The sequence below is a fragment of the Lepisma saccharinum genome, chromosome 15 (assembly GCF_977018435.1).
Source record: "Lepisma saccharinum chromosome 15, izLepSacc3.1, whole genome shotgun sequence".
Taxonomy (NCBI): domain Eukaryota; kingdom Metazoa; phylum Arthropoda; class Insecta; order Zygentoma; family Lepismatidae; genus Lepisma; species Lepisma saccharinum.
Window position 1 is genome coordinate 73683595 of NC_139243.1, and position 20396 is coordinate 73703990.

The following is a 20396-nucleotide window of genomic DNA, read 5'->3' on the forward strand; positions in this document are numbered from 1 at the left end:
CAAGTTACAGACTTTGGAATATACCATGACGAACCTACCATCGTCGGACGAACTGCAGGTCATCGGTAAAAGCGTCGCGAACATAAAAATTCAATTGGAGGCCTATCGAGATTTCGAACACATTCAAACCACCATCGCTACGCTTCAGGCGTCCTTGGAATTGATCAAAGAAGAAATTAAAAATATTCACGCTGAAGCGAGAGCGTTGACGAGCATTCAAGACACGTTGAGCGCGGTTCAGCAGAAGATCGAATATTTAGAAAATTTGAACGTCGAAACGAATCTCGCTCATTTTCATCACGTACTCGACAACATACAGGGTGACTTGGAATCGTTACGGACGAGCGTGCCTTCGAGCGAAGATTTGGAAAAATTGAAAACGGCGGTGACGGCACTATCCGATTCGAGCGACATCAAAAGTTCATTGAGCGATCTCGAGAGTAAAGTGGCCAATCTCCCCACCTCCAAAGAATTGCACGCTTTGAAAAGAAACATATCTCGAATGCTGAAACGACTAGAAACGGAAACGGCGAACGTGGAACAGATTCGAGACGAAATTAGTTCGCTGGTGTCGACGCTGCCCACTTCGCAGAGCGTCGCCGACCTTCACACGCAGTTTACAGAGATGCGAAGGATCGTGAACGATCTTACCGAGAAGAGCTCGAAATTGAATCAAGTCGAGAACCTTCAGAACATTGTCGTCAACATCAGAGATCAAGTTGGAGTGCTGGAATCCACGCAGGAATCGACGCTGGCTTCTTTCGGTGCCAAGTTGCAAGAACTCAACGAAAACTACAAGCAGTTGAACGTGGAAGTGAAAATCAAACCGTCGTTTTCTGCCGTAACGGATACCATAGTCGAGCATTTGCTGCCCATCGAAAATAAACTCGGACAAGTTCACAGTAATCTGCTCGGCGTCGACACTAAATTCGCTAAACTGCATTCTCTGCAAGCCATCGAAATCAACAGCGTACCCAATCAACAAAGAATCTCCACGTTCGTCGAAGGTAACAAACTGTACATGTTGCATCCTTATCATCCGTACTACAAGTTTCACCTCGATGGCACGATTCAGATAAACGAATTTTCGTACTGGTCTCACGGTAGAAAAGCTAGCGTTCCCACCATGACTTTGATATCAAATCGTGGTGTCCAGAAAGCAGGAAACATTCCTCTGGCACGTTGGAACGAAACGCGCAACATATATGAAATACACGAAGACGAAGATCTCACCGTTTTCGACGTGAGTGCCGGCGATAAGCTGATCATTCAAAACACGAGCGAAGTGCCACCCTCTTTGAATCCCATCACGCTTGTGCTTCTCTTGAAACGTAATCTCTAAAAAAAAATGTCTAGGCAAGCCATCGTCGAAGAATTGCATAAACCTGCGCGCCGTAACTACGAACGTTTGGCTGTGGTAACCAAGGGCATCAACGACCTCTGGCAAAGCGACCTCGTGGAGATGAGTAGCGGCAATTTGAAAAACGTACATAAATTGAACAAGGGCAACAAGTACCTCCTCACCGTCATAGACACATTTTCGAAATTCGCATGGGCTCTACCTTTGAAGGCGAAAACGGGAACGTGCGTCACGGAAGCATTCAAATTAATTTTTCGCGAAAGCGGCGGCAGACGACCACGGTTTCTGCAAACGGACAACGGTAAAGAATTTTACAACGCCGTATTCCAAAAGTTTATTCAAAAACACAAGATTCGACATTATTCGAGCTTCAGTCACATCAAAGCCAGCATCGTGGAAAGATTCAATCGAACCTTGAAAACACACATGTGGAAACGATTCACGCTTCGGGGAAATTACAAATGGGTCGACATCCTGCCGGAACTCGTCGACACCTATAATGATACGGTACACAGAACGATAGGCATGAAGCCAGCCGACGTTACCAAGTCCAACGAGCAGCGTTTAATTTCTACAGTTTACTGTCCAAAGTACACACCCACGACAAAAAAAGCTAAATACAAAATTGGAGACCAGGTGAGGATCAGCAAATTCAAACGCACCTTCGAGAAGGGATTCACAAAAAATTGGAGCACGGAACTCTTTACGGTGGTTCGAGTTCTACCCGGAAACCGACACACGTATATAATAAAAGATAGTAGCGGCGAGATTTTGAAAGGAAGATTTTACGAAGAGGAACTCTCTAAAACGAAACACCCCGACACGTACCTCATCGAGAAAGTATTGCGTAGGAAAGGTGACAAACTTTTGGTCAAATGGCTGGGACTTCCAGAAAAGAGTTGGATCGACGCGAACGAAGTGATCTTGTGAGTACGTGGAACGTGGTGAAGCGTCTACCGGATCCGGAAAGTCAAACGAAGAAAAAAAACGGCGAATTGCTTCCCGACAGCATCCGCTGTCTGATCGTAGGTCCTTCGGGGTGTGGAAAAACGACACTGCTCGTGGACAATTTTCTCCTTGCACCGAATTGGTTAGATTGGAAGAACAGGCACCTGTACGTATTCTCGAAAAGTTTAGAGCAATCCAAATACCAGCAACTGATGAAACTGTACGATGGTCTGGACATTGCAACGTTCGCCTCGGAAATAAAACCACTCGACGATTGTCGTGAAAATTCAGTCGTTGTGTTCGACGACGCCATCCTGGAAAATCAAAATGAAATTCGCAACTTTTTCACGCAAGGTCGTCACAAAGGAATGGATTGCTTCTACCTAGCTCAAACGTTTTCCAAAATTCCAAAACAGTTAGTACGCGACAACGCTAATTTCATATGTTTGTTTCGTCAAGATCACACCAACCTCAAGCACGCGTACGATGACTACGTAGGCGGAGACATGAACTACAATCAATTTTCGGAAGGCTGCTCTACTTGCTGGAACGGTGACGATTTCGGATTCGCTACGATCGACATGACGAGGAAACCCAACGACGGAAAATACAGAAACAAAATCAACGACTTTCTAAACGTTGCAACGTTGTGAGAAACGACGTATATAAATAACGTCATGACGAAACGAAAAATCGAAGATGAAAATCTCAAGCTTCGCGATTACCTCGCGAAACGCTTCAAAGGTTGGAAATCCGAGAATCGCGGATTCTACGAAGAGAAGAAACGTCAGGATCAACCCGTGATCGATGCCATCAGCAGTCTAGGTAAAGAAATTAAAAGTGTCACGGAACAAAATAAAAATTTGATTAATGAACTCGTACCGCTCGCAGCTAAAAGTTACGCCGTACCCACACCCATTTCGAGCATTCCTTCGACACCGTTCGAACTGAAGGATGCACCGGCACGACGTCGAGCCATAGGTAGCACGTCTTCGGATAAAATCGAGTTGGAACCTTTGGCACGAGACTACCTGAGCACGGGGAAATTCGACAAGGATGAAGTGTTCGGATTGTATCCCAGCATGGAAACCAGCGAAGGCGGCGGTGTGGTGTGGAAGATTGGGAAATCGAAGGTGACCTTCGAAGGCAACGACATTAAAGTCAATTTAGGCGACAAGGATAGTTGGAACAGGTATCCGGGTACGGTGGGACTGTGGGAACTCGTCGCCAAAAAGCAGCCGAAAGATTACACCGACGAAGATTACCAAAGTTACAAGGAAATTCTGATCATGACGGATGCCTTGTACCAGAACAACGACGCCTCGCAGAATAGGGTGAAATCGAGCAGCGGCGAGAAGTACAGGAATCTCATCAAACCGATTTGGAACCAGGTCAAAACAGGCAGCGGCGTCAAACGCTACAACACGTTACCCAAAGAATTCGTTTGGGTGGACGACGTGAGGAAACTCGTGGACCGATTGTTGGTGATAGCCGGCGAAGAGAATGCAGGCAACCGTAATTTCTACAACGAGAAGGTTGGCATCGTGGACATGATCAGCACGAAACTTTCCAACTTCATCGTGAACGACGACAAGGGCATAGGTTACCTGATCAAAATCATCAACACGCTGCCTCCGAAATTTTGGAACGTGGCCGAAGGAAAAGGACTCGTGAACGACATCATCAACAAGTTACCTTTCGAGATGCATCTACCTGGCTACCAGTACTGCGGGCCGGGTACCAAACTCGAGAAAAGATTGGAGAGAGGAGACAAGGGTGTGAATCCGTTGGACGCCGCATGCAAAGATCACGACATCGCTTACAACACTACGCAGACGGATCTGGATGCACGTCACGAAGCAGACAGAAAGTTAGAGCACGCAGCTTTCGAAAGGTTCGTGAGCAGAGACGCATCGCTGGGTGAACGGGTCGCCGCACTGGGTACCACCATCGCCATGAACACGAAACAAAAATTGGGGTGGGGTATATAAATAACATACCGTAAAAAAAAAAAACTTGATATATAAATAACACACATTGTAAAAAAATAATCTTCGGTATATATAAATAACACACATCGTGAAAAAAAAACAATTAAATTTCTCTCTAACACTCTGACAACTGAAAAAATGAGCGATCTCCAAGCATTAAAACAAATGCTAAATTTGTCAGTCGAGTATGTAAAAATTCAGGAATTGGAAGTCGACAAACCTTACACGATAACTTCCGGTTCAATCGTTTCTACCCAGTATGGTCCCAAGGTACGCCTGTTGCTCAACGCACAATACAGTCTATTTTTACCAGATCGATACGCTAACATGTTATCCGACGAGAAGCTATCTATTTTAATCGAGAACAAAACTCGAATCGTATACAAGGGGACAAAGGAACTTCTTGGCAAGAAAACGAAGCACGTAATAGAATTTGTGTAACGACTGCGAGGCCTTGAAAATATATAAATAACATACCGTAAAAAAACTACACAAAAAAAATCTCAGAATATATATATAAATAACATACCGTGAAAATAACACATAGAGCATCAACATGAAGCCCAAGGGTGTCGTGTACCAGATACCATACTCCAATCTTAAAAATCTAGGTGCTCTTGATGGGTTACTCACCAAGAAACAACGCGAGAAGAAACGTTCTTGCTTGTCGAAAGGACATGGAATGAAATTGCTGCTCAGCACACCTCAATTGAAAAGATTGCAGCGTTCGCGGAAACAGCAAAAGATCGGAGGTTTCATATTCAGCATCCCGGCCATCCTGGCAGCATTGGGGGCCGTTGGAAGTTTGGCCGGCGGAAGTGCTGCCATCGCGAAAACCGTCATCGACTCGAAGAAGAACAAGGCGGAATTGGAAGAACAGAAACGTCACAACCTGGCCATGGAGAAGAAAAAGGGGAAGGGCATGATGAGAAAGTTTAAAAAAAAGAAACAGAAGCACTCACCAACCGAGACATTGAATCTCTGATCGAACCGTTACAAATCAAACACTTCAGAGGAGTTTTCATGTCCGACTCGTTACCTTCAACCGTCAAAAGAAGAGAATGCGGGGTAGTCAACTTGGACGGTCAAGAAAATCCAGGCACGCATTGGATATGTTACCACAAAAATGATGATAAAGCATTCGTTTTCGATTCTTTCGGAGGTGTTCCACCTACAAATTTAGTCTATTATCTGAAAACGAACAAAACCTCTATATACTACAACGACGAACGCATTCAAGATTTCGGAGACGTGAACTGCGGTCATCTCTGCCTCTCCGTGCTCGCGTTTCTCTCTAAAATAAATAACCCTACGATCGAGGATTTCCAGAAAGCATTGTGGAACCTCAAACAGCATCACTAGGATGGGGGTGTTCCATCTCACGAGCGAATCTTCAATCTTGAAACTCACGCTGCACGACGACATCGTCTATCCTAAATCCGTGGCTCTGCGTGCATTCTACAGCATGTACCTCATACCTAACGTCACCCAGCACAACAACAAAATTAGCGTCGGAAGCGAACACATCGTCGTCACGCCAGGCCAATACAATCTTTCCACTTTGCAAGCTCAATTACCCAAAGGCACATACCTTTCTCAAAATTCGGTCACTCACAGAGTGGAAATCCTATCCGCGACGGAGACCGTGGACCTGGGCACCATGGGAGAACTTTTAGGTTTCGAGAACAACACCAAACTCGAAGCTGGCATCAAGCACGTAGCAACCAACATTCCTAAATTCTTGGCCATAGAGACTCTGAACGTACACTGCAACGTAGCGGAAGGCATGATCACGAAATCCTCGGACGGATTGTTAGGAAGTCACAAGCAGACGGGAATCATCGCCACTTTCAAACCAAGTTCCGAGTTCATGGAACCGATCATCTACACGCCCTCTTCGCCGATCTATTTTCCAGTATGTCGCAACCGCATAGACGACATAGAGTTGGTGGTGACGAACGAGAAAGGAGACGTGGTGGATTTCGCAGGTGCCACTACGACGGCCATCGTGGAGATCAACGTATAATAAATAACCATACATGTAAAATGGAGCAAATCGAAAGTTACGAATTGCAATCTTTTCCTCCCAACCGTCGCACGTTCGCCAATCTCAACGAAGCGAACAGGGAGATCGAATACGACGTGGACGTAGGCGACGGGTTTGTTCATCCTCACAGAGCGGACCTCTACCTTCAATTCGACGTGGTGAAGAAAGAAAGCGGAGACGCGTTTCCCGCAGCAGCAAACTTGATACTCGTGGACAACTTCGTGCCTTACCTGTTCTCGCAGGTGGAGGTGAGGAAACACAACACCGTCATCGACAGAATAGATTATCCAGGCATCACGTCGACGGCAGTGGGAACGTTGAAATTATCCAAAACGGACGCAGCGTACTACCAGGCCGGGGGATTCGAAGCCGGGACCAAAATATCGACGAAAAGTCACACGGTGCTCTTTCCCATGCGTCTGCTGCCTGGTTTCTTCTCGGACTACAAGGAGATCATGTGGAAGGGAGGACTGAGGGTCACGTTTCGAAGAGCGGCCAACGACAACGACGCACTGATGCGATACGCTACTTTGGGTCCGGACGGCACCACGCCGATAGCCAACACTTTACCCGAAGCGGCGAAATGCGTCATCCGGAGCATGGAATTGAGAATGCCGGTGGTGGAATACGAAACAAACTACGCCCTCAAGTACAAAGCGGAGATCTTGAAAAGTCCGCAGGTGTCGATTCACTTTCACGGTTACCAGTGCGTGCAGAAGATGGCGTCGGGAAGTCACATGGAATTCGACGTGACGACGCAGTTCAACAACATACAGTTCGACATGCCAGATTTCGTCGTGGTGCTTTTTCAGACCGGGCGCGATAACAATCAGGAGAAAGATTCCAGCAAGTTCGACGACTGCAAGATCAAGAACGTTTATCTGAAGAATGGACGCAACGAAGTGTTCCCGCGCGAGAATTACAACCTCGACGTGACCAAAGACGATTACCTCAAACTTTACGAAGCTTACACGGCTTACAAACGCGTGACCGAGGGAAGCGTGGACATGTACTACACGCCCAGCGAATTCAAAGCCCGGAGACCCATGACCGTCATCAACACATCTAAGAGGAAGAAGGTTGTGGTCAACGATCGAACCAACATCAAGGTCGTCTGCGAGTTCCACGACGCCTTGCCCGAGGATACCCTATGCAGTGTCATCCTGATTGCGGAGAAGTCCTTCGCCTACGACGTGAAGAACGAGAGGGTCACAGAGCAGTTTTAAAATTCATAAAAAATTGCCACATACTAAAAATCAACATCCAACACATTTTAGGTTATATAAAATTTGTGAAAACCTTATAATACTGAAATATTAAAACAAACAGAGTCCCTTGTAGGTTAGTTCGGTGCGTAAATAAAAAAAAATGATAGGTTAAGTTATATCACTTAGGATCGTAAGAAAATTAAATAATCGTAAAAAAAAGGATAGGTTAAGTTGTATCACGTAAGATCGTGATATACCTACCAAGTACGAGTAGGGAAAAAAATGAGTGCAGTGAAAATTTGTACTAAAACATCGCTAAACGCTATAACATCGACAAAAAATTGTCAAAAGATGTCAAAAACTTATATTCGATTGATAAAAAAAAAATACCTACAAAATATGATCCTCAAATGATGACGTTCAAACAGTGCATAAATAAAAAAAATGATAGGTTAAGTTATATCACTTAGGATCGTAAAAAAATTAAATAATCGTAAAAAAAAGGATAGGTTAAGTTGTATCACGTAAGATCATAATATACCTACCAAGTACGAGTGGGGGAAAAATGAGTATAGTGAAAATTGTACTAAAAACATTGCTAAACGCTAAAACATCGACAAAAAATTGTCAAAATATGTCAAAAAGTGATATTCAATTGATAAAAAAGAGGATACCTACAAAGTATTGCGTTGAAACGCCCCAATAGTACTACTTACATAAAACAAGCTAAAGTAGCTGGACTCATTTTGGGTAACAGCTTTTCACCTTTTAGAATATCACAAATTGTTTTCAATTGTTTCAAGTCCTCATTTGCACTCACTACCCGTTTGCACTTTTCCGCAACAGCTGACCACTTCCATCATCTGCTGCATAGATTCCTCGTAGATTTTCATGGATGCTATAATTGTAATTGTCTCTGGAAATGCACCATAATGTGCAAAAATAAACTTGAATAGCACAGGAGTTTTTTCACTTCACGAATTGAAGCCGCTTCATTTTCTGGAAGAGCATCTATCACCTCACTGATTTTTTTCAAGGTTGTTAGCATAATATATAGCTGCAGATAAAACTAAGCTCAGATGCAACTTCCTTAAATTTTCGGGTTCGAGAGGGAGATTTCAGAAATATCTTCTTTATGTTGGAAATCAACCTGTCCACTTCAGCAGTCAATCATGCACAAGGATATGTTAACCGAAAGGCAATATCCTATCTGAGCATGAAATACATTTTTCTCACACTTTTCTAATTCAGCAATGTTGAAACATGCATGAGTTCAATATTACTTAAATAAGGCGGAAGAAAAATAAATGCCAACAACGTTTTTTGAGAGAAAAATAATTTATATACACATTTTTTTAAAATAATGGCCAAATTTCATTGAAAAAGGCAAAAATAGGCATTATAATTAAAAATAGGCAGTGGGGTCCTAAATAGGAAAAATGAAAAGGCTCCTAAAACATTCGAAACAACATAAGAAACGTATATCCGGAAAAATTTTATCAATATGCAGTAGATAAAAAGAGGCATTTTGCCAAACTTCCGGGCTCTACTGATAGCCTAATCTTTGTAAGAACTTTAAAGCTGGATGCCATTATGAATATCATAATATGTTAGAGAAACTAAATACTAAAAGTCTGTTAGAGAGGAGAAGCTGTCTTAACTACAAATCTACCGTGCGTTCATTTCGATCTTCGGCCGAGAGATCGGGAGAAGCATGGCGGGCGGCGCTGACGGAGATGCCGACATTTGCGGCCTGTAATGCCCGCTTATTTTTATGGACATATGCAGACATTTATATACATATTGCAAAACGAGCACTAACCTTTGTTATAAGAGTACGGTTTTAATTTTTGTACCTTAGTGGCTGTATGTGCTGATGATTTTGACACACCCATCTCCTGTGAAACACGGCGTAGAGGTTTGTTTGGAGAACGTTCTAACGCTGCACCAATTTCATCGAGTTTTGCTTCGGTTAGAATCACTCGTTTTTGCTTAGGTGTTTTAAAATTTAACGATCCAGTTTATCGTAATTTAAGGACAAGATGTCTAACCGTATCTCTGTGTGGAGGTGAAACGCTTGGGAATTTATGTACAAATTGCCTACACACTTCCCAACACGAGTCTGTTTTCACGTAAGTGTCATACATAAAAATTCTTTGTTCTAAAGTGAAACTTGAGCTGGCATTCCAATCGTCTCACTGACACAACACACACACACACTGCAATAACACAAGTAACGACAAGTAACCAAGAATAACACTCTTGCGCACAGTACGAAATTAACACGCTCTTGGTATACATCTGCTCGCCACTATATTCACAGCTCTGTCTTAATCTAGTCGTGAAGGAACAAAAACTCGAGCTCGGAGATTTCGGATTGCAAGGAAGCTCACGAAAACCATTGACTTTTGACGGTTTCGTCTGCAGCGTAATCTTGATACAGTGTTGCACATTCGAAACCTCCAAACGATCCCCATCGATACAAAACTTTTTCAAGGATATAAACTTATGCAGGACGTTACTGGTCAAAACTATGATTAAAATGTTTTATTATCTGTGGCTCTTAACATCGTTTCTAAAGCGTATTTATTTGTGTGATGAATTACAGAAGAACTTTTATAACACAGGTTAGTGCTCGTTTTGCAATATTTATATAAATGTCTGCATTAGTCCATAAAAATAAGCGGGCATTACAGGCCGCAAATGTCGGCATCTCCGTGAGCGCCGCCCGCCACGCTTCTCCCGATCTCTCGGCTGCAGATCGAAATGAACGCACGGTATTTTTCTTATGTTGCAATTGAATGATGCAAAATGTAAAGGCAGCTGATTTTTCATGCTTTGCCATTATTATCTATAATGCAGGGAGTAAGAAACCATTAAATTATCCACCCATTGAATATCTCGTGAAAACTCAATTTTCTTCTTTTTACAAATGTCAAATTTTTAGTTGTTTGGCATTACATTTTCTTCAGTTAGTCGTTCGTAGCAGGAACGTCTACGTTTTCTTAAACTGTTCAAACCCATTAAGATTAACGTTGCCAGTTTCGTACGAACTGTTTCTCTTTACTCAACTTTATGCACAAATAGCCCTGCTGAGCAGCCATCATCTTATGCTAAGCACATTACATACACATTAAAAATAATACTAAAGAAATGATTTACACTTTTAGTGTCTCTTCTGTACTGTTTTCAGTACATCAACAGGTGTTTTGAAACATCTACTGTGTTTAGATTTTCAAGCAGATATGAAAACAAATCGTTTATCATGAGGAATGACAATTTATATTTACAGCCAATATGTTAAAGAAATGGTAGGCGAGTGTGTCCATAACAGTTTTCATTTGGTCTGTTCTACACAATGTGAAATTTAAATGAAAATGTAAAAAAAGTGGACGACAATATGTGCTTCACTTCAACAGAATTCCATTCTTTAAAGCAACATATGAACATATGATGTGGAATGAAAAAATGGAAAGATCAATGAACTATTTGCCTATTAATTTTTGTCTTCGCTGTACATTAGATCTACTGTAGGTGTTTGGTAGAAAACCATTCAGTTTCAGTAGATTTCCAAGAAAACAGTAGAGTACAATTGATAACAGTTGTAAATAGAAATTCCCAGCTAATCGAGCCACTATGTACCTCTACTGAGTATCGAACCTAGTAAAGTAGAATCTGAACAATTGGAATCACTAGCGAAAATTAAGTTCAAGGTTCACTGATTACAAATGTCAGTAATTATTAGAACACACTTTTGAATGTTTTTGTGCTCAAAAATTGTTCATGCCTTGAACTTGGCCAAACTTTTAATTGATGAATAAAATATTGTCATGTTACATGCTACATTTGTACATATGAATTTGATTTCTGACTGAATGCACATACTACGGAAACATAAAAGATAGGCCTACATGTTATTTCTTTTTTCTTTAAGGACGATTTTCATGTCCCATGTTATACTGTATGGAATTCTCAGCAGACAGTCATTCATTGTTTGTTGCCAAGAAGATGGACTAGGACTGCCACCACCTGGCAAAAAAACAACAACATACATTTGCATTATCTATAAGCAGCTAGTGACAGCAACTTGGAGTATGGTAAAAGCACCAAACCCTGACGTACCTAACCTACTCACACCTGCATCTGAAATCACAAATATGCAAGTAGGTTTGGTGTTTTTAGCATGTAACACCAAGCTGCTGTTAGCTGCTCATGTATTATCTATGTATAAAACAACCACTCACATCACATTTGCTTACACCTCAAATTTACAGAAATTTCATTCAATGAGAATGTCAAGAAATTCTTAAAAGTTACACACATCACAATTTGATACACTCCAGAATATACCTTGCATTCCTGTAGATAACAAAATAGAAATGTTGACATTTGTAACAATTTGGATTAGAAATCATGGAACGAATTGAGATGACCGGACCCCTCTCCGATTTTTTCACATTTGGCATACTCACTAATTGAGTCCTCCTAATCATGAATCTGAAGTTAAAATTTGTTGGAAGCGTCTAGAAATTGCAAAATAAGCGAAAATAAGGAGTTAGTTTTCGGAATGGAAACTGTCGATTTTCGAGAATTTTTTTGTTTCACAAACAAATATGTATATTCCTGATACTACCACGACACCAAATTTTAACTGTTTGCCTAACCTAACCGAAATTAACCTAACCACGTGCCAATGGTTCGTGAGGCTAGCGTCAATGGTTCGCAATTTCTAGACGTGACCGACAAATTTTTACTTCAGATTCGTGATTAGGAGGCCTCAATTAGTGAGTATGTCAAATATGAAGAAAATCGGAGAGGGGTCCGGTCATCTCAAGTCATACCCAAAATCACACAATAATGAAAGAACCAACCATATGGGATTATAGATTTAAAATAAAAATGCTCTGTTCACCTATTTTTTTTAACCTATTTATTGATTTATTTATTGCATTGGTCTTCTGCTACTTTTGGCTAATCATGAAGATGGGGATGAGGAATGACATGTTTAAATTGATGAAAGGACACTCACAATAACATCCATGTCCTGGGAAGGATTTGAACCCTTAACTCCTGGCATCATAGCAAACTTTGCTAACCTCGATAACAGTTCGTTATATCGCAGACACATTTCTTCATTTTTACAGAAGAAACTACTTACAACGTTCGTCGAAGTATTTTCTTTCATCCTGGAATCTATTTCACCGGGAAATCATGTATCTTTCAAGAGAAACATCTCACCGACGCACAAGTGCCATTGCTTTCGCTACGTGAACTGGATGCTACATACGTTTGATGATGTAACCCCCTGTCAGTTTCCAACCCCCCTTTTTTTAACTATGCTTGCCTAACCTAACCTTATCAGAAATGGTTCGTGGGGCTATCCGTCAGCTACCCATGCATAATGTACAATTTGCACATGTGACGAACACGATAGTAGGTATTTTTCGGTAAAGAAGGTTGGAAACACTGCATACCTACAACAGTAGTCAACCTCTGCCCACCATATTGTGTGTTATGGAAGCGAAAAAAGGAATAACAAACACTACTCTCTATGTGAAAAATTGTGTTTGTTTTTGTGTAAAAAGCATAATGGCACCTTGAACCATGTTTCACAATACACAATTGGTAAGTACGAACCATGCGAAACACAAAATATCCAATTTTAATGTGTCTCCGATATAACGAACTGTTACCCTAACCTCTTTACTTATTTACACTAGAATGCTTTGGTGCAACAAATTAATTTTAAAAAAATCATGTTCTAATGCAATTTCCTCTCATGTATTAACTATTTTGAAAGTTATGTTGTTTTACAATAATTGCTACCACAATTTTTTAACCGTTAACAAATAAGTAGTGTTACATAATTAAACATGAATGTGCTGAGGGGTTGCCAATAGAGGAAATATAGTGCTTCTTGTTTATAATAGTGATATCCCTAATATTTTATATGCATCGAAAGATGTTTTATGCTGGCTGATACAGGATTTGAACTGAGAAGTTTTATGTACAATACACTTCCCAAGCACAAATCCCATACCGTGCCTTGCATTAATGCTCCTGAGTCTGGATCCCAGGGAAGCCAGAATAATCTTGGAACCTGAGAAAAATAAAAAAAAATATAGCTTGCACATGGAAATGAACACATAATTGTCACAACAAACTCTAAACGTTTACATGTGTTTGTGTCAGCACAGTGTACTGTTTTGTTCTAGCAGATAATATGTGCTCTATCTACACTATGTCCTAAGTATACAACGTGCTCTATCTACACTATGTCCTAAGTATACAATGTGTAAATAAAACTACTGTAAAGTACAATTTTTATCCACATCTAATTTTTAAATGACATATGTTTCAACAATTTGTATTAATGCATGATCATTATAAAAATTATTTCATAATAAATGCATAATTATTGTGCTGTGAATTTTATTTATAAATTAAGTAAATGCTTAATAAATTTATGTAAAACTATATTTCACAGAAATCTTGAGCACTGCACAAAGAAGAAAAATAGCTCTCATGGGACTTCATTGAAGCCCATGTTAACAATTGAGACGGTTAGGTTGATTTGATTTGATTTGTTTTATTTTACTTCGCTTTTGAGCCACTTTTGGCTAATTTGCGAAGGTGGGAATGAGGGATGATATGATGAAATTGATGAATGGACACTCAGAAACAGCCATGCCCAGGCCAGGATTCGAAACCGGGACCCCTGGCATCATAGCACGATGTGCTAACCACATCGCTGGCAATTGAGAAGGTGAATGGAATGGCATGGATAAATAACAATAATAAAAACATCATCACAACGATTGTACATAACTAGCAAAAATATAGGGTGCTATGATAAGTGGTGTGTGTACTGTGAACATTTTCGATGCATGCGTTTGTATGATTTAGCAACCTTAAGCCTATCAAGAGTTTTCATTTCTTTTCAGAAATGTTTTCACTATTTGTACTGTTCAGTTTACTTTTGTCCTGTTCCAGCCATCAATAACCTATGCACATTTATTTTCCACTTAAGTTTGTGCTGCTTCTTCTCATCCGTCTGCCTGCAAGCACGTTCATACAAAACCAAACTACGTACTGTTGGGGCTTAACTTACGTATAATTGACGATTTTGGCATGGCTTATGGGATGCATAAGATTCAAAATGAGTGGTTATTATTTATGGTCTGTAGAAGATGAAATTGCTGTTTTTAAATCGCAGGAAATCCTAGGTAACAGTGCCGAATGTTTCATGATTTTTCACAAATTTTATAGGAGTATTAGGAAGTGTTTACAAAACTGGAAATGATTGTGGGAGTAAGTTAGAAACTTGGAGAAACTAATTAGCACAGTTAAAAGTTGCACAAAGTATTAATTACAAGATAAATTATGTTTTGAAATGTATTGTGCACAAGCAGGAATGCCTGGAAAGAGGTGCTAACGAAGTATGCCTACCTAACTTAATCTGCTCGTGGAAGTGTATTTTCATATAAATTAGTGCAAGATATGGATAATTATTATTATTACTAACTTGGATTACAGGAGGTTGAAAGAAACAATCCTCTTGTTGGGAAAATGAGGTTCCACAATTTTGATCAATCCGGCACCTCTTGTTCAGTGACAAATTACTATGAAGATATTTTCGAAACAGAAAAAAGGATTTCCGATATCTCTAAGATGTGTTTTAAGTACACGCAAATGCCCACTGTCTTTTCCTTCTGCTTTTCGAAAACGTGAAAACACAGATTATGGGCCATTCTGGTAGCTCTATTTTCTTCTTTGAAGTTGGATGTCATACATAAACACAGAATATGACGAATGTAGTACGCTGTAGCCCGCTCTAGGAGGGTTAAAAAGGGTCCTACAAGAACTGTCTACAACTGTGGCCCGAGATGTAGTCGACTGTAGCCTGTAGACCGCTGTAAGCTGCTCGTCAAGTCAACCTTGCAGCAGGTTTTCGCATATGTAGTTCCAAACGTGCGCGCAAGAACATAGTTCCACTGAGACGGGTTCTATTCCGACACAACTGCATACTTGCAAGAAAACAGTTATTTAATTTGTAATATACAGACAAAATAGTACATCCATTAGCAGGTATGGACTTAATTGGTTGCAATCACTGTGCAGACGAACTTAGAACCGTAGATTCGCCAACTGCAATGTGTAGTGCGTTGAAGAGACACTGAAACTTTAGAGCGAGTCGAGCGAGACTGAATGCGTTGCAGAACGCGTGCAATCGGCGATACCAGTGTTGCACATCCCACTCTTTTAACCCTATGTTTATTGTAGAGCGGCGAGAATGGCTGAATCTACTGTTCAGCGCGCGGTTTTACCCGAATGTTATTTTGGACTTCGTCCGAAGGGAAATTTTCTTCAAAGACAAGCAAGTTGTTTTGAATGCATAATCCTCCTTGCGGCAACAAGATCAAAGTAAAACAGGGCGTGAGGTGATTTTCCGTCAATGTGCGCACGAATTGTATCACGGGTGTTGAATGATTTGCTGTTTGAGTTTAGCAAGAGGAAACGATTGTTTGTTTTTTGACGACAAAAGAATCTGCGCGGTATTAAAAGATATCGCAGTGAGAAGAAACATGTTTATTATTTGGACGAGACGTCCTTCAACTCGGTGGGTGGGGGAAGGGGGAATAAAACATGGAAGGATACCAGCATGCAAAACCACGCCAGGGCTGAAGAAACCAACGATGAGGGGAAGGGGGAGGCTTATTGTTTCACCCACTGGCGGCAATGAAAGCTTTGTTGAAGGTGCATATTTACTGTTCCGCGCAAAGAAAGGGAAGGGTGATTATCCGCAAGAAATGGACAGACCAAGATTTGAATCCTGGTTTAGTGAAGTGATTCATAAATTGAAACCAGAGTAATAGCGACAGACAATGCACCTGATTGTATATATCACCAATAACAAATCATGCTGTTTTGGTGGTATAACTTGAATTGCGTGTGTCTTACAGGAACGGATGTATTGCGGACGAAGCAACCACGTTTTTCATAAATGTATTTCTTTCTAAACCAAAAAAAAAAAAAAATTGTCATTAAATTCAAGAGGGCCTATCGTTGTTTACTTTTATCTTTGTTCATTTTTATTTTTGCGTGCTCGAAATATACACACACGCTCTCATGTTTCGAAGATATTTCGCATTTATATTAAGTAATGACACATTTATTAAATAATCTATGCGCAGAAAGTACTTTTAAACTTTTATGTTTCAGGAGACAAAGAGAAGCAAAAATACATTCCACTTGACATGCATGCGGGTTTTGATGTGTTGTGCGGTTGGCAATACTGTGGATTTTCTCAGTGTCTGCGATGTAAGCAGCTCGGCGGTTGAGGAAAGACTGGCACGAAAGATTCTGAGCTCAGTTCTCGCGCGGATTGATACATAAAACCTGCTGCAAGGTTGACTTGACGAGCAGCTTAGATAGTTTCAAGAATCGCAAATTCAGGAAATGACTACAAATTTGACCACAAGCCTGATGTGGCTACATATTAGACTACATATCAGACTACTAACAGTTCGTGAATCGCGCCGCTGAACATAAGGTTGCTCAAGTGTTGTGCGATAAGTGAGACACGTAAAGCCCGGATTAATCACTGATTCAATGAAAAGACAGGGTTGCCAAAAAATATCACAGACTATAAAATATCAAGTACCAAAATGTGTTTTAAACACTTCTAAAAAAAACATGTTTAATACACATTGTTTTAAACGTTTAAAACATTTGTAAAAAAAACAAAGCCGTGTGTTTTAAACGTTTAAAACATTTGTAAAAAAAACAAAGCCGTGTGTTTTAAACGTTTAAAACAAAGTGTTTTAAACACTTTTGTTTTAAACGTTTAAAACAAAGTGTTTTTTTTAACACTTTTGTTTTAAACATGCCAACCCTGGATAGACCTCACCAATGTTTATGTTTACATTTTTAGCACTGTCTATAGTCGATTCTTAGTAGACGGTTTCGTGAATCGCACTTTACTACTTCTTTTACTACTAAAAACTACTAATTCGTTGTGGACTCGATTTTGTAGACACTTTCGTCAATCGCCCTGCAGAAGATCTGCTACAAAATCCGATGATCTAATTGTAGCGGATGAACAACGTTCTCGTCGGCGCGGGGGAGGGAGCTAGGCGTGCGCACTGGGGGGCAAGGGGACGACCATTTTTTTTCCAGCGAGGGGCGATCAATGTATTTTTATCAGGCGGGTAAACAAGGCATATTACCCCGTAATAATGTTAACCTCTAAGAAAACACCACTTGAATTTGAAATTATCACGTTCCTACATCCAATATATATCTGCAAAGGCGTTGTGGGCCAAAAGAGGAAGAAAGACTTTTCTAATTTTGATCTGGCAACACTGCAGCCATATTGGCGCTTTGGTTAGTGTTTTGTTTCTTCATCTTTCTTGTTTACCTCGAACACATGGAGTTGTGTCAGGCTGTTTACTTCATTCCCGTGTAAGAAAGTTAGTACCATAGATGTTAGTACCTTCAGTGGTGTATACTTTAGGTGTAATGTCATTCCACTACGTATCAGTGCCAGGGGTTTATGCAGAACTTTTCATCTGTGTGTGATCTTTAGAGGGGTGAAATTAGCATTGAATTCAAGCTGGAAGAGAGCGGAGCCTAAAACCAAAGGGGATCAAGTTCCTTTTGTTTTATTGCGATTTCATCATGATACGAATGCAATTTTTTGATGGTTCGATTGTGATTTACGTCCTTTTCTTAAGGCATACGTGTCATATATCGTTGGAAAGCTTATTTTATAAAATTCAACAACGTAAATCCCAATGAAGCACATATTTAGGGTGAAATGAGTGCTAATGGAACCTAACCTAACAGGCCTAACCTAACGTCGTAGGCATACCTCGTCCCCGTGAATGGATAGTGGGGCTATTGTGAACAGAAAGTGTAAAAAGAAAAAAAGAGTAACACTTTACTATACCTGAGACGGATTCCTTCAAATTTACAGGAGAAAGTACTTACGGAATTCATTTTCTGGAGTGTTGTTGATGTTCTGGAATGTAGTTTTGGTCCATTTTAATGCGAATCCATGTGGTTTTATACGAAAATCTCTCTCCAACGTGCTATTTCTGCTCCCGCCATTTGCTTTGTGGACTAGAGTACAATGCGTGGTACGCGTAAACCCCGTAGTACGGCCCCGTAGTCAGTGTTTCAAGCCACGCGGTGTTATCTCCAGAAGATGACGTGTCGAGGATGCGCCGTGAAGTTGTTGCCAGGTGTGGAAGATGCGTTTGAATTTTTAAGAGAGCACTATACACGCTATTGCTGCGCGGCCATTTGCTTTGTGGACGAGAGTACAATGTGTGGTACGCATAAACCCGGATTTCTTCAAATTTACAGGAGAAAGTATTTACGCAAATAATTTTCTGTAGTGTTGTTGATGTTCGGGAATGTAGTTTTGATCCATTTTAATGCGAATGCATGTGGTTTTCTACGAAAATCTATTTCCAACGTGCTATTGCTGCTGCTACAAGCCAATGTTTGCCGTATATGCTAAATTGAACGAAAGGAGTGCTAATGGAACCTAACCTAACAGGCCTAACCTAAACTAGTAGGCATACCTCATCCCCGTAAGTAAGTTAAAAAGTCAATTGAAAATTCCTAAAGTGTTTTTAATTTTTAAAAAATTATTTCCGACGTGTTATTGCTGCTGCCGCCATTTGCTTTCTGCACCAGAGCACAATACGCGATATTGCTGCTGCTACAAGCCGATGTTTTCCGTATATGCTAAATTGAACGAAAGGAGTGCTAATGGAACCTAACCTAACAGGCCTAACCTAACCTAGTAGGCATACCTCGTCCCCATAAGTAAGTAAAAAAGTCAATTAAAAATTCCTAAAGTGTTTTTAATTTTTAAAAAAATATTTCCGACACGCTATTGCTGCTGCCGTCATTTGCTTTCTGCACTTGAGCACAATACCCGATATTGCTGCTGCTACAAACTGATGTTGCCCGTATATGCTAAATTGAACGAAAGGAGTGCTAATGGAACCTAACCTAACAGGCCTAACCTAACCTAGTAGGCATACCTCGTCCCCGTAAGTAAGTAAAAAAGTCAATTTAAAATTCCAAGTGTTTTTAATTTTTTAAAAAAAATTTAAACTATGCTTGCCTTACCTAACCTAACATAACGTCAATGGTTTGTTCCCCAGGTGTTTTTTTTTAAATTTTTTATTTTTTTTTATTTGAGCATACTTTGAAATCCGGCCCGAAAGTAGGTATTTTTCGGTAAAGGATCTTGCAACACTGCATTCACACTCCAAATCGACAAAACACTGGCACAACGAATGATCAACGGTAAGCTATCGCCATGTTGTGTATGGAAATAAACAAGAACAGTAAGTACTCGTAAATCTAAGAAATATACATTATTTTCGTTGCAAATTCCATTATTTCACCTAAATAAGTGTTCCGGAATGCAGAATAGTACGTTAGCAATATAAAAAAGTGTGAAAGAATTCATTCCCAGGTGTCTCAGGTATAGTAAAGTAGTACCGAAAAAGGTACTTACCCAAAGAGATGCCGGCAGCCACACCACGAACGTGAACCGCGAACGCAAAGAAGCAATCACTTGCAGATAAGGACGTAAAGCTGAGTCTAGCCGGCTGTTAACATCAGTGACGTACGGTGATCTCTGCACTTGGGGTGGCGAAGGTTGGTTGGTGTGGGTCATACCTTCCCCATCCCCCCCCACACACACAAATCTGAAATTTGGCAGTTTTTGTCCTCTTGAATTTCAGCTGCAGCAAGATCTTTATTAGCATCTGCCTGTCCAAGTACCTATTGTTTACTTCCAGTTCTTTCATGGCCAT